The 11,696-nt window shown below is 32.6% G+C and overlaps 1 non-coding gene across 1 annotated transcript; it reads right to left on the bottom strand.

The window, feature by feature from the left end:
• Positions 1–1,264: 1,264 nt before the first annotated feature.
• On the bottom strand, positions 1,265–1,393 carry LOC124171952. Its single transcript, XR_006868030.1, has one exon. It is a non-coding gene; the product is annotated as a small nucleolar RNA SNORA14 (small nucleolar RNA).
• Positions 1,394–11,696: the final 10,303 nt, after the last annotated feature.

Raw genomic sequence — 11,696 nt, 5'->3', positions numbered from 1 at the left:
AAATTCATGCATGAATGAAGTTTTTTTTAAATATAGCGCATATTTTAGTATTTATTAACCGAAAGAGTAAAACATAGTGCGAGAGAAATAACCCCCTGTCATAACTAATCAACACGCAATGAAAGCACATTATACTTCATTGTTCGAAACCGCCGTTGAAAGCATGCATTGTTGAAATGTGTTTTGATGATCAAATCAAAGTAATGGTACAATAACTGGTTAATTTCCAGCACTGACCTTCATATTTAACCTGTGTTGATGACAACTGCTCCCAGCTGCAATAATACTACCCTGGTATCTGAAAATAGGGACATCAATAATATGGTAGGCATTGAAATATTTCGAGCAAAGAATTTAGTTATCGTAATAAAAAATATAGCAATTGAAAATTATGGAGGAAAACATCAGGTGGGATTTACTAGACTAACGTCGCCTAAGTGAGAAACACAACGCATATGAAAAGCCTAGTCCAGGAATTTCCATTTATTTATATTGCTTTCATGGCAACCTCGTTCTTTTATGGAAATCAAGGACACTACCAAACGTGTGGAATGCATAATTTTCCTCAGTCATGAAAATTTTTATTTGATTTCCACGAAGTAATATAAGCAATGGTTAACATTGAAAAACAATGTAAAACTGTAAAAATCATTTTCTCATGACAAATTAAAATACGGAATTTAATAATTTGAAGCAATATAAGGTAAAAGTGTTAGAATATCAGTACGCGCATTTGTATTAACCATTGGTTAATTTTTTGTTTCATAACAAAGAACGGCCTTGGTCATAACCATCATCTTTTGTAATAATAATAAAATTTTGCAAATGAAAACCATTTCTAAACTAGCAAAACATGCAGCCCATTTACACCGTGGTCGTGCAAATGCAAACTTACAATCCTTGAAAATAACATTGTAGTACGAGACGTCAATAAAAAATGCAACAATGCTTAAGGTATTTATGATAATGAAACATACATCGTTTGGAAAATGTGGAAGGTGTAGGTGAACATAAAAAAATTAAATATTGGTAAAACGTTTCTCACAAAGAAAACCTATGATTCTGTTCCCAATTTTAACACTCTACATTTCATGAGATATGCACACACTGGGTCTTACCCACACTATATTTACCGTATTTTTTAAAACTGGTCATACATAGATGATTAATGGTTCTCACAAGAAATATCTTTGCAAAAGCTGTAACATTGCTCTCACACAGACCAGGTACAGTATTTAATGATAATAACTGATTATATCGACACAAATTTTGCTGATCTTGGAAAACGTGCGACCAAGAATAATCGCCCGCCGAACATCTCAGCATTTTTTTTAGCATTCTTTAGTTCCTCCATGCCATTTCTTGAGGAATGGAGGCGGTTTTTCGAATGCATAATGGGATAATAAAAAGTTTATATTGATGTCATTAAAAATTCATGCATGAATGAAAATTTCTATCCCTTTGGTCTTACCCCGACTATATTTTTCGTATATTGAAAAACTGGTGATACATAGGCGAATAATGGTTCTCCCATGAAAATATCATTGCAAAAGTTTAACATCACGAGTGAAACATCGAGAACGTCGGGAATGTAGAAATGCGTGGATGAAACATATTAACACAGTTTAAAGAGACGTGATTTTCATGACACAGGTATGTCAATTGGCAATATGTAAAAGAGAAACATGACAACATTCAGTAATTCTGAATATTAAATATCGTTTCACGTTAATGTTTTTTTAATAAAACACCCCAACTCTCGCCCACAATCTATATCGCATCAGAAAAACTGGCGATACTTACAAAATATTGGAGCTCCCATGGCAATATCATTGGGAAAAGTGTACCATCGCTATCACTTAAACCAGTTACACAATTTAATGTTGACAAGTGATTACTTCGAGACAAGTGTTGCTGATTTTGGAAAACGTGCGACCAAGAATAATCGCACGCCGAACATCTCAGCATTTTGATTTAAAATTCTCAGGTACCTATATGCCATTTAGAGAAATAGAGGCGATTTTACGAATGCACTAACGCATTATATATAGCATTAAAAAGTAGGCAAATGAAAGTCTGAATGGATATCACTAAAAGCGCACATGTGGATGAAGCATTGTTTAAAACATGTTAGATGAATTGGATATCACTGACAGTACGAAACATGTAGCCAGAGATATAACCCTCTGTCATAACTAATCAACGCGCATTGTAAACACATTAAACAACTTTGGAAACCGTTGCAGAATGCATGCATTGTTGAAATATGTATCGATATTTAAATGAAAGTATTTATCGTTATAAAGCATTTGATGGTTATATCCCTTGCACTGACCTTCACCTTTAACCTGTATTAATTTTATATTATTTATTTTATATTTACAGGTATTTTATGGTAAATGTGCAAGAATATCTATACAATCTATGTTATTAAGCATTGGTTCAGCTATGTTTCATTTAAAAAAAACGTTCTTGACCATCACCATCATTTTTTGCGATATGTACGAAATTTGGCAACGAAACTGATTACTGAATTAGCACAACATAAAACTCATTTATACCATGGTCCTACCAATGAAAACAGACAATCCTCAAAAAATTACACCGTAGCACGTGGCGCAAATGGATACATTAAAATATACTGGAATTCTTCCAATTACTGTCTATTTTAATCGTTTTCATGAAATTGTTTCTTCGGTATTATATGTACGTATTTTAGACCCAGGATGTATTGGACTTCGGCGTGGAAAACATGATGATTTTAGAAAGCATGTGCTCATGAAAATATTAATGAAATAATATAATACCTCGACGGACAACTACTGTACGCATGCCTACTCACAAACATACAGCTTTTTTGACTTTAACAGCATTGATTTCGTCGTAAATATATGAAGTTTCGCAGTCACATAAAAGAGATTTTTATAACTTTCTAATGATTTCATATATTAAGTCCTGTATCGAAAATCGTCTTTTTATACAAATGTTTTCTATCGCTTAGGAAAGATTGGATACGCCCGTGACGTTGACACATAAACCAGCGCTTCAAAAAATATGCCGATCTATTTCTAATTACCAATAATTTATTTATAGTTGCAAAAATTACTTCTGTCACAAGGGAATGGAGGTGGAGTTACAATGAAATACAAAATTATCAATGATTTATTAGTAGTTGCAAAGATTACCTCTGTAATAAGGGAATAGAAGTAGAGTTCTGTCTTACCGTTTTTATTTTGCAGCATTTCACCAATATTAATGTTCATTAATTCAAAACAGTTATTCCATGATCATGTATGATGATAGCTTTTAATCTGTGAAAAGAAATTTTTGTATCAAGAGCAAAAAATTTGACATTTATGACGGAGTGAAATGCAATATATGACAATTCTGTAAAAATTGGTGTTCAACTATTCACCATTGAGCGACATTTCCTTAAAAATAATGTCATTTTGAAAACTACTCCATGTCTCGCATTAACCACACAGTTACTATGACAAACATTGATTTCATGTAAATTCGTTTAACGACTTTAATTTTTGGAATTCGTGGGATTGTAAATACACACAAATATATAAGTATAAGTAAATCTGATATCACCGCTAACTTGCCCGGGAAAATATAATTTAATACGATGCTTCTAATATTTATTATGCAAAAAAAGCTGCCATTTGAGGCATTCAAAGAGGTATGTGACGTATTTTTCGTTTACTTTTTGTTTTCAAAGTTTGCATGCATAACGACTCTAATCTTAACCTAAAAACCTCCCACTGTGGAAAGGCTAGCTCGACCTATGACCTGTACAAGTACGGGTTGGACATTAAAATCGCTTATGGACAAGCCTCTTAAGGCAAAAAGTCGAAGGGTAAAAAAGAGGGTGAGGATAGTGATAGAGTTAATATCGCACCTTACCGTAGCCGAGTGAAGTCTCAGCATGGAAGAAGTTGCATTGAGGGGTTACTTCTCTTCTTTATTCAAGATCGCAGCGGGGTAGCCCAATATCGTGATGGAATGTATCAGCGGAATTTGTTCTTGCGGTAAGGAGGATGAGAATGCAGCAGAGTGCGTAAGACAAATTCCTCGGACGAGGAGGCACTCTTTGAGCAATAAGTATTCGCACATTTATGAATAAATGTAATAATGATTAATCATTAACTCAAAACTAATAAATCGCTGCTTTTTATTCAATTGGACATGGTAAAAGACATTAATCAAGCGTTGACAGAGGCTGTGAAAAAAAATTCAAAAAAGGGTAACTGATTTCCGTATAAATATTAGTAAATAAACTATTCTCTTAGTTTTATTTGGAACACTTTAAATTAAACGTTGTTTACATTATTATGATTCTGTAGTTTTTTTTATTAAATATCAACGTCTTTTTATTCCATGTACGGGATACTTATCTTGATTTGGACAACGGATTAATTGTCTAATAAGCAAAGTCACGCGTCCCAGTTCCAATACGTCCAAATTGACCGGAATCTACAAAATTATATCATAGTTTTGAAAACAATTTACCATTTTTCATGCTGATGTCATCGAATTCATTACATCAAAACTATTTAAAGCACATGCTTATCGTATTTATGCGTAATAAGGCCACGTTATTACTTGCACATCATCTGGATAGTAAACTATTCATGGATGAAACATTATTATGCAGTTTGAAGACAAGTAATTTTCACGCCAGCGAAAATAAAATTATTAGTAATAAGTAACAATAAAATTATAATATGGTTAAACTGTGGAATTACAATAGAAATTAAGAAGACCCTCTGGCTCTCAACAACACTTTATATCCGAATAAGAGGAAATTGGTGATATTACATGAATTTTGCTCTACAGTGAAAATGTCATTGCATAAGCATTTCTATTCTTCTCAAGCAAATAGGCACTCAAGTGAATGATAACCAGTGATGGTATTGAATAAGTGTCGCTGATTTTGGAAAACGTGCGACCAGTAATAGTCGTACGTCGAACGTCTCAGCATTTTAATTTTGCATCCTTAGCTACATCTATTTCATTTGTGGAAATAGAGATATTTGAAGAATGCATACTTAGGTTAAATGGGTGTGAAAAATGTAGTGCATTTTTGACTGTTTTTATATCACTGAAAGTGTACAACATATAGCCAGAAAAAATAACACTTATCATATCTAATCAACACGTATTCAAAACGCCCTAAACCTTAATTTTGGAAGACGCTGTTTAATGAAAGAATGGCTAAAATATTTCTAATATAACAAATAGATAACTTTATGCATTTAGAACATTGTTATTTCCCAGCGCTGACCTTGAAATCTTACCTGTATTATTGAAAAATGTTGCGAGCTGCATGGAGAGTGTAGTTGATATTTTGATAAGTAGAGAGAGAAATGACATTAAAAGAATTTGCTGAGCAAAAGAATGTATTTATGATAACAAAATTTTAAACCAATTACTATTTATGGAGGTAGTTAAAAAAATTCCATCAACTTTTAAATTATCTACATTTTATTAAATACGTATGCCAAAGGAAACGTCACGTCATGGAGCTTACTTTCATTTGCATGTGATTTCATTGGAAACTTTTTATAGTCGAAAGACTGTTGCTGAAATTGTGAAATATATGGCCTCACCTAAATAACTAGTCTCGAATTTTCAGCGGATTTATTGGCTGAAATTTCAAAGGATCCCTTAAATTCATTTTTGGATATGCAGGTAGAAGGAAAATGCATGGACAAATAAAAATTTTGTACTTGATAAAGAAAAGTGTTTTTCATTACCAACAAATAATATAAAGATAACATTAATGAGAAAAATATGATGATAGATGTAAAACTGACTCACTTTTACCGTGTCATTTAAAATGACATCATAGACATTTTGAATCGAAGTACAACAAAAATTAAATTGTAAACTTGTCTGATCAATTACTGATATAAAATATTCATTCAGTATTAATATCATTAAAAAACAAAATCCTATCCATTACCAAATTTTTTCGTGGTAAAAATAAAAACGGCTGATAAAAATGGTGTGTTGCAAAACGCCATTTTCACAAACGAATCATAAATAATGAAAAATTTAATTTTGACTTTATATCATTTCCTTATTAATGGCGTATATAGAAGAAATCTACGGATGATGTACTTTTACTCCATAGCAGAAAATATTTTTTTGGAAAAGCTTAAAATTCCTTTGGAGACTTTCTATGCATCCGTGCATTGGAAGTCAACATCTGCGCTATGCCAAAAATGTTTGCTTCCTAATTAACGCTCTACGTATTCAATATCCAAGGAAATATTCCTGGAAACAAAATTTCTGTTAAAATGAAATGGAAAGAAATAAAACGATAAAAAATGGTTGGTGAAAAAAGTGTTGTCTTACCGTTAATGTGAATATTTTATAAATTATGGAGGGATTTATGACAATGATGAGCAATGATGAAAAATTTATACTCATGCGTTAATATTTGATTAATATTTTCAATTAAATAACAGCATTTCATTAGTCACTAAATGGCTCACATTGATGACGTTTACTGAATTGCCTTATCTTCTTCGTGTACCTATTAAGACGCTTATTAGAACTTATGCAGATTCGATTTGAAGTATTTAAACATATCGAAAGAGAAAATACCCTAGGTTTGTCGTTAAATTAGTAAATGTTTTGTAAAACGTTGAAAATTATACTCATTTTTCCATACTGCTGGCATTTCATTCGTTCCACAAATATTAATAAAAAAATGCCTACATTATTTCTCCATTGGTAACGCCACATTATCCCTTGTAGAACATCGGGATTGTAGACATGCGTGGAAGAAACATATTAACACAGTTTGAAGAGACGTGATTTTCATGACACAGGTATGTCAATTGGCAATAAGTAAAAGAGAAACATGACAACATTCAGTAATTCTGAATATTAAATATTGTTTCACGTTAATGTTTTTTAAATAAAACACCCAAACTCTCGCCCACAATCTATATCGCATCAGAAAAACTAGCGATACTTACAAAATATTGGAGCTCCCATGTCAATGTCATTGGTAAAAGTGTACCATAGCTATCACATACACCAGTTACACAATTTAATTTTAGCAAGTGATTACTTCGAGACAAGGGTTGCTGATTTTGGAAAACGAGTGACCAAGAATAATCAAACGCCGAATGTCTCAGCATTTTGATTTAGCATTCTCAGGTACCTCCATGGCATTTTGGGAAATAGAGGCGATTTTACGAATGCACTAACGCATAATATATTGCATTAAAAAGTAGGCAAATGAAACTCTGAATGGATATCACTAAAAGTGCAGTTGTGGATGAAGTAAGAAAGAAAAGTACGATATTTTTCATTATGACACCTAAAACAAGTGCACATTATGTAGTCAATTCAAAAAATTGAATAGAAACATATAAATAATGCAGGAATTTTTCAATATTATGCCGAAGGATAAGTCACTTCATGGATCTAATCCTTATTAGCGAGCTATTAAAATGAAAGCTGTTGATAGCTACAAGGCTTTTGTCGCTGAATGTGTATACCATAGAGCTAGCTAATACCCTAGGCCTGAAGTTTCAGCGTTTTAATTTTGCATTTATGGCACCCTCGATTTCATTTCTTGAAATCTAGGTAGTTACCCAATGCATGGACGATGAAAATTTCTTTTATGTAAAGAAAAGTGTTATTCATTTCGATCAAATAATATAAAGATAAATATTTAGCTTACATAATGTTGATAAGGGTAAAACAGCAAAACCGTTTTCTCATTTAAAATTAAATTGCATAAATTTTATGCTGAGATGCAATTAAAAGCAATAGTTAATGGATGTCCGATCACGGGAGGGGTAACTAGGAATGTTCATTGGGAGCCGGTGGGGATTGGGCAGACCCTGAGAGCTTTATAAAAATTACAATAAAATATGATTCACAAAAAAAATCTGACTTACCGTCATATTATGCAGCATTTAACCTATATCGAGGTTGAGGCCTAAATTACTCCTGGGATGTCGCATGAACATTTATTTTATTCTGCGGGAAGAAAAATTTATATAGAAAGAAAAACTAATACTTTTGGCATTTTTGAAAAGGCGAAATGACAACAGAATGCAACGTTTAAAATTAGAGTTGAGTTGTTCAAATGTGAATAACACATTTCCCAAAAACAATACCATTGGAAAATCCACTGCAAAGCTTACATTTATGACCATTTCCTGATAGCAGCTTTTCTTTACAAGTGTAGCTAAAAAAGTATGACTTAGAACCAAAAAAACTACCCTATATGGAGGTTATCGATCATTTTGTTGTAGTAAAGGCGTCCACGATTTCATTTGTGGAAGTCAAAGGGATGCTAGTAGACATACACAAAAAAATTTTAAATTTCAGTGAAAAAGGAAGGCATTAGTGAAGGAAAATCTCACATAATCATGTGGAATGAAATTTTTTTATCAAAAGCAAATGTGATTATTTTATAAAATATGGAGGGATTTATGACAATGACAAGCAATGATGAAAAATTTATGCTCATACGTTAATATTTTATTAAAAAATTTCAATTACATAATAGAATTTCATTAACCATCAAACAGCTCACATTGACACGTTTACTGAATTCACATACCTTTTTCGTGTACCTATAGATGATATTGTAAAACTTATGGTTGAAAAAACCTTGGTTGAGACCCATCAGATATATAGTAATGCATTCAAAACATCTTCGATTACATTTGTGGGATTGAAAGGATAATAGAAAACGAGCGAAGGAAAATTTTTTTAATGCGGTAAAAAAGGAAAAATTTAAATGAGGAAATTTTTTTGAATACGTAGTAGTAAACATTTTGCACTAATTTTATGCTGCAAAATTTATTTAGCGACTGTTATACATTATATTTTATATTTATTTTACTACCAAATCTGCCATATAGCTCCCTTTATTGATCAATCGTTTAAATGATGCGAATTTTTCATCATAAAATAGCTTAATTTACAAGGCGCGGCCCCAAAATAACCATCGGTGAAGTATATTTCAAAATTTATGGAATAAGGTGATGGTTAGGAAAACTCTGTCGCTGAATTTTTCAAACTTGCGGCCGAGAAAAACCGCAGGTCCAATACGTATCAGCGTGTTAATTTTGCATTACGAATTCCCTTAAATACAATAATGGGAATTGAGGATCCATAATAATGCGTAAAAGAATAAATTACTTATAATTAGGGTAAATAGGGGGAATTGTAATGAAAGATACAGACGTTTCTGAAACTTTGGAGAGAAAGACGAATAATGCTTTCTCAACAGTGGTAGCACTTTCCTAAAATATCATTTTTTACGACTCCTTTGAACACCAAACCTACTCTACGGTTATGACAACCATATTTTATCCCGACTCTTCAATCAATTATGTGTCCTGAGTATATCATGCGTCACAAATATAGTAATAATTATTTTTGAGAAGAAATGATTCATTAACGTATCACCTCAGAAATTCTTGTCATTCTCATTGCATATTTTTGGATTTCTTCTTACCCACAGTCATAACACGTTTAATGCTAATGGTGATTTCGATACAAAGTATTGATAAATACGGGACACCATCGGCCATTACATTGTACCGTCTACTCACAATTTCGTTGTCATCGTAGAAGCTAACCCATAGCTAACATCGTCAGTAATCATTAGTGATAACTGAAAATTTATTAGGACAACATAAAATTTGAAAGATTTATGTCTGAATGTAATAATTCTGAAAGATACAATAAAGAGAAAAGAAAAAAATCACCAATTGACTTGATTAAAGAAGACAAAATTTGCATATTTCTTTTTCATTTTCCCAGACATGCAACGACAATCGGTCGACGAGAACAGAAAATCATCACATACGTATGGCCACTTCCCTAACGTGGTAACATCAACCGACCTCAAAAGAATCTGCATCATATTCCTTCATCCACGTTGCATTCCTTCCTGATTAGAACGGGTTGAGAACACACGTGTGTGCAAATAGAAAGATAAAAAATGGTATTAACCATCCAAAACATTCGTCGATGCTTGTAATAGGGGAACAACTGATTGAAAATATAAGAGTTTTAAATATGAAGATCCAAACTTTAGAAGTAATACTTCATGATAGAAAAAATTGCGTTCGATAAATGTTTGTTGGAGATCTCAATAGGGTGTGGTAAAATGCATGCATGAAATTCATAGTCATTGACGCTTACTAGAAGTAATTCACATTCAATTTGAACTATTTAAATAGGTGGTAAGAGCAAATATGCTATGTAAGTTGTTGAGTTAGTAAATTATAGTGGAAACGTTGAAAATTGTGCCCTTTTTTCCATATTGCTGGCATTTCATTCATTACACAATTATTAATAAAACAATGCCTACATTATTTCTCCATTGATAACGCCACATTATCCCTGGTAGAACATCGGGATTGTAGAAAGCATGCATGAATGAAAATTTTAACACCGTTTAAAAGTGATTTTCATGACTGAGTTATGTAAGTTGGCAATATGTAATAGAGAAAGATGAGGACATTCAGTAATTCTGAATATTAAAATTCATCTCATGGTTAAGTTTTTTTTAAATGGAATACCCCCAAATCTCGCCCATACATTTTAATCGCGTCAGAAAAACTGGCGATACTTACAAAATATAGGAGCTCCAATGGGAATGTCATTGGGAAAAGTTTACAATCGCTATCACTTACACCAGTGACACAATTTAATGTTATCAAGTGATTACTTCGAGACAAGTGTCGACAAGTGTTGCTGATTTTGGAAAACGTGCGACCAAGAATAATCGCACGCCGAACATCTCAGCATTTTGATTTAATATCCTCAGGTACCTCCATGCCATTTTGGGAAATAGAGGCGATTTTACGAATGCATAAATATATTATTTAGAGCATGTTTGACGTAATGGATATCACTGAAATTGGGAAAAATGGAGCCAGAGAAATAACGCCCTGTCATAACTAATCAATACTCATTGTAAGCACATTAAACTTCTTTGGAAATTATGGCAGAATGCATGCATTGTTGAAATATGTATCGATATTCAAATTAAAGTAATTATCGCAATGGATCATTTAATAGTTATTTCACAGCACTGACCTTCGTATTTAGCCTGTATTAATGAAAACTGCTCTCAGCTACAAGGGATATACTATAGTTGGTGTCTGAAAAATAAGGCCAGAGAAAATATCTTAGGTTGCAATATCCTTTTAATATTCAAAGAAAAAGTCACTTTAGGGATCAAAGCCTCATTCCACATCACATACAATGGAAACTGGTGACTGTTACAAGGCTATTAACGCTGAAAGTGAGAAACACTGGCCATTAAAAACCCACGCCCCGGTGTTTCAGCTTATTTATGACGACCTCGACTTTTTGTGGAGATATCGGTCTCTGCCGAATCCATTCAATTCATAACCTTTATTGAGACGCAAAGAAAATAGTTTTTATTTCCACGAAGTGTTAAAAGTAATGGTTAACAGTATGACAGAAATATGATGATGAATTTAAAGCTAAAAGAATTATCTCCTCACTATAAATTAAATAGCAGTATTTTATACTTGAAAGCAATTTAAGTTGAAAGTGTAATAATATCTGAACATTCCTTGTTATTAAATATTGGTTCAGTGTTTCTTTCATTGCAAAACACGTAAAATCCCTCCAGGGGCCGTATTCTGTATTTCGTCGGTACCGCACCGGTC

This window comes from Ischnura elegans, chromosome X (assembly GCF_921293095.1).
Source record: "Ischnura elegans chromosome X, ioIscEleg1.1, whole genome shotgun sequence".
NCBI classification, from domain to species: Eukaryota; Metazoa; Arthropoda; class Insecta; order Odonata; family Coenagrionidae; genus Ischnura; species Ischnura elegans.
Note: the sequence above shows the minus strand (reverse complement) of the source record. Positions and strands in the feature narration are given on the sequence as shown.